A 5,063-nucleotide genomic window follows, 5' to 3' on the forward strand; every position below is an offset into this window, starting at 1 on the left:
TTTTAAGATTATAAGTCAATAACTGACTATAATTTAGCTCTGCATAAAATAGTCTTGCAATTAAAACTCTGCAAACAGGAAGTTTCAGAGAAATACTTATTTGAAAATACTGTGTATACTTTTCATGTGAGTAACCATGTACTCTAGCAGCAGTACAAGACAACAAATTATGTGAAGCATTCTAAGCTGATTTTAGCACTCATTGTGGCTAAGAAACATAACTAGTTGTTGATGATGAACCAAAATGCATGTCTGATTGGTTTTTCACTAGTGCCTGAAGCACATAATGTTGTCTAATTGAGCAACTTTATAAGGGGTTGAGGTCAAGGTCATAACTGGGGTGATATGAGTTTCGAGCTCAAAATACGAAGTAAATCGATCAAGATAATCAATGGCGACCATACTTATTGAGAAAAAATTCTAGCCAGAGGTTTGCTATCAATGTGGATGTGAAGGGCATTGGTCCCTACATGCCGCACACCAAAGCATTTGGTCATCGAAAAATGAGTCTCAGCTCATCTTGCTGATTCTAGTTTGCCTGAAGCAAATATTGTGATAGATGATGATGATAACGGAATGATGAGGTATTGATGAAAAAATTATTGGTGTCATGATAATGTTTGAGTCATGCATGAAATATATTCATGTATGAGGAGTTAGCTTATGCCTGAAGCATCTAAGAAGTTGACTCATGCTTGAATTATTCGAGAAGTTAGCTTATGCCTGAAGCATACGTGACTGCAATATTCGAAAAGTTATTGCATAGCCGAGAAGTATATATATACTTATAAGTGCAAAGAGATTTAAATTTACTAATTTTCTTTGCTGATTTTACTACTCGAATTAATTATTTTAAATTTACTATTCAGAAGTATACTTCTCTAAGCTTACCTTACTAATTTTACTTCTCGTTTTACTTCTCGGAGTTACTTCCCTTAGTTTGCATGCTTATTTACGAAAATTTTTCTCATGTATGAAATCATGACTGTTGTATGCAATTGGCTGGCTGCTAATTCAAAGTTGTATCACTATTTGTTCTATAAATTCTATATCAATTCTAGAAGGATTGCTATTATCAACAAATTATGATAATCATTCTTTGGCTAAATTTAATATATGACAAAATGTCGAATCCCTCTCCGAATATGGCTTAGTGCAATTCTGTGTTATCTAAGGAGTGGTATACCCCTTTATAAGAATGATCCTTCACTTATGACATGCATGATATGATTGATTTATATGTTATTAGTTTGAAAGAAAGAAGCAAATGATATCATAGCAAGTTGCCCGAAGCAAACGAAGGAATGAATTATATCATATCAGTTTTGCCCGAAGCAAATAAGGGAGTGAATTATATCATGTGAATTTGCACGAAGCAAATTAGTGAGTGAAACTAATGGAAAAGTTGAGGATAAAAATTTTTGGGAGATCTTAAAGATCTATTTTATTTAACAAGCTTATTCCAAGTTTCTCTATGATTATTGTGTACCCTTATAATATCATTTGATATGTATGCTTTCATATTTAATTATATATGTTTCTCATAGATGATTGTGTATATGTTTTGGGTAGTTCATATGTTGTGATACATTTTTTTAAAGGCTTTAAAGACCCAAATGATATTATAATATGGGATGAGCTAGTGGGTTGCTGATAAGCGCCAAGAACAGTCAAGTTTCGGGTCATTTCTGGACCACAGTATGTAGTTTCATCACACATTTATGATCATCTGTCGTGATTAAAGTCTCTAATTAAGACCATATTGACAAATTCAACTCAAAGGTTGTGTTTTAAGTAATTTCCTCAGGGTATAGCAAGGACCTAGGCCAAAAAGGAAGCAACAAACAAAGAATCAACCAGGCAGGAGGTCACCACGAGGCCAACACGCGTGGTAATAGGCGTGGACTGTTTCCAGTACGCAACCACGCCACCCACCACGCGTGGTGATGGCGTGGATGGTCCAGTTAGGGCAACCGCGGATTTCGACTTTTGGACAGCTATTTAAACTCCCTTTTCTCATTTTTAGAGGGGGACTCTCCAACATTTTCAGATCTGATTTTCTTTTCATTTCTTCCCCTTTGGGGGAAACCAATACCTTCCCATTAGAGTAGATTAGTTTGTCTTAGATTTGAAGATGAAGATGGATGAATGGATAGAAGAAGTAAATTACATGTTTCCTTAGGTATAATACTCTTTTCTTAGAAAGATTGCTTCTTTGAATTATTGCTTTGTTTAATTTTGGATTGTTGTTCTTTATTGTTCTAATGCTTGAGTTGAGTAGCTTAAGGGTGTGTGTGCCCCATGTTAAATCCTTGATTGATGCTTGAATTTTGCCTATGTTTATGGAGATGTTGGAGTAGGATTGTAGTCTTGTGTGGATGATGTTCTTTATACTTCGCTCCTATTTCCGCCGGAATAGTGGGTAAACTACGTGAAAGTGAGAGTGTGCGCGATAGAAGCCTCTCACGAGTCCAACTCATCTACATCCCCGCCCTTAGTCCGAAAGGACAAGGTCTGGGAGGAGTGGTAGGCAAGGTGTTCGATAAAATGACTCAACCGAATGAGGATTGAGAGTCTGAGTCTGACGCCACTCGGTACACATACCATGACTCCCTAATTCAATCCCGCAACTCATTTCCAATTTCCCATATGATAATCAGTCGCTTGGTTTAACTGTGGCATGCACCCCTTTATCCCTTTAGATTGTTTTAGTTTAATTTTGTTCTCAAAACCCCAACATATCACTTAAATGACCCGTGGTAATCCTTGCTACTCTCATCTATTAACCTCCTAAATACCAACACCAATTCGCTCCAATTTGTTATCCTTGAGAGACACGACACTCGGGGACTTTTCCTCGTTTTACCACTTATCCACCTCACCACGAAATACTTACCCTTCAGTTGCCTTAGGCAAATATTTTTTTTGGTGAGTCAGATTCCTTCAAGTGCATATTATATAAAGCATATTTTGTAGAAAAAAGTTCTTAAACTATGTATTTTCTTGTTGGGGACATCAGTTATATGCTATCAGAATCTGACCCACTACATATCATAATTATTCCCCCTAGCTCCTAATACGTGGTATAAGATCAAACATTTCCCTATCTGCGTTTTGTTCATAGTGTGCAGTCTATTTTACTATATTACCACCATTGCGTACCTCCAAGGGCTATCAAAACCTCCGTCTGCTGTTTAAATACTTGAGCCCATGATAGGAGATCAATATATAATTAGGTACGCTAGCTGCACACTTGATGAAGATCGTTTCACGGCATTAGGGGGAGATAAAAGCCCAAATTTTATAGAATGCCGAGAAATTTCATGGAATGATTGATGAAAAAGATTTTCAGTATTTAAACCCACGTATTAGGTAGACTGAACTAGAAGTTCAGAAGAGGTAAACTGAACTAGAAGTTCAGAAGATATCTAATATGCCAATATATATACTGATAAGAAGAGTGACTAGGTCTCATATATCTTCCCCAACTTGGACCGTATATGTATTTACCAATGCTCCTTGACGCTAGAAGCGTGGAGACATATTGGTATAAAAGACAAGAATCCGCGTAAAGCTAAATCTAGTAGAAAACTTCGTCACTCTTGAAATCTCTTAAAGAAGTATGTCTTGAAGACATTCGTCCAGAAGGCGAAAACCCCCAGTAAAATTGACAGGTGCACCCAAAATCATAATATTGGGGATGCGGAAAAACCATATAAAAATATTTCTGGGAAATGGCTAGAGTCTGGTTGATTTAGAAATTGCCATGAATTTTATATATATGAGAGAAACTTATGAAACATATTTCTGGGAAATGGCTATAATGATATTAGCTCATGCCAAAAGACGGAGTTTTGAAATGAAAGATTTGGGAAACCCAAGTATTGCCTTGACCTGAAGATTGAGATTCTCTTTGAAGGAGTTTTATATACCAGTTAGCCTACTTGAAAAATTTCTTGAAGAAGTTTTATATGGATAAGTATCATTTACTTATCACACTAACGATAGTCCAATAATCTCTTGAAGTAGATAAGGGACTATTTAGACTCGAAAATGATAAATAAGGATATTTTGGGACTAGAAGTCCATTATCGTTGTTATTGGAGCACTATGATAGAACTAGAAGTTCCATAGTCGCATCAGGCCTGATATTGAATTTGCGATGAAATTGCTAGCAACATTTAGTGTTTCCTCTACAATGAAATATTGAAATGATGTATAACATATCCTCTAGCATCTTCGAGGTATAAAGATTATGATATTTATGTGAGAAACCAATATGTGGTTTTGGCGGGCTACTTGGGTACTGGTTCTTTTATTTTGATCCCCATGATGCCAAGTCCCAAACTGGTTATGCTATGTGTTGGTCCCAAGGGGATGGGGTACAAGTCTAGAGGGGGGGGTGAATAGACTTGTATAAGATTTTGCAAATCTTTTCGACCTCTCGTGTATATTGAACTAAGGATGTTTCAGTTCGATACCTCACGAGGAGAAGACAAAGTTTTATGCGCAGCGGAAAAGTTATCCCCTTTTAGTTAGCACGAGTTTGAGTTAGTTCGAGAGGTGTGTTTATGTGCAGTGCAATCGAGAGGTTAGCGAGAGATAAATACAGAAAGTAAATGCGAGAGAGATTTTTAAGTGGTTCGGCCAACCCGCCTACGTCCACTCTTCTTCCAGAAACTCCCTGGAAGGATTGCACTAAAACTTCCCTTTTTAGTACAATATCGAGCGCTTGAGCTTTGATCACGAAGCCCGCCTCAAGCCTCAGGTTTTTCGCCCCGCTTCTTGTTACTCCACCTATCGAGCACTTGAGCTTTGATCACCAAGCCCGCCTCAAGCCTCAGGATCTTCACAAGACAGCTCCCAGGTTACTCCGCCTCTCCTCAGGTTTTTCTCCCCGCTTCCAGTTACTCCACCTCTCGAGCACTTGAGCTTTGATCACCAAGCCCGCCTCAAGCCTCAGGATCTTCACAAGACAGCTCCCAGGTTACTCCGCCTCTCCAAGGTTTTTCTCCCCGCTTCCAGTTACTCCACCTCTCGAGCACTTGAGCTTTGATCACCAA

Source organism: Ipomoea triloba, chromosome 4, assembly GCF_003576645.1.
Source record: "Ipomoea triloba cultivar NCNSP0323 chromosome 4, ASM357664v1".
Taxonomy (NCBI): domain Eukaryota; kingdom Viridiplantae; phylum Streptophyta; class Magnoliopsida; order Solanales; family Convolvulaceae; genus Ipomoea; species Ipomoea triloba.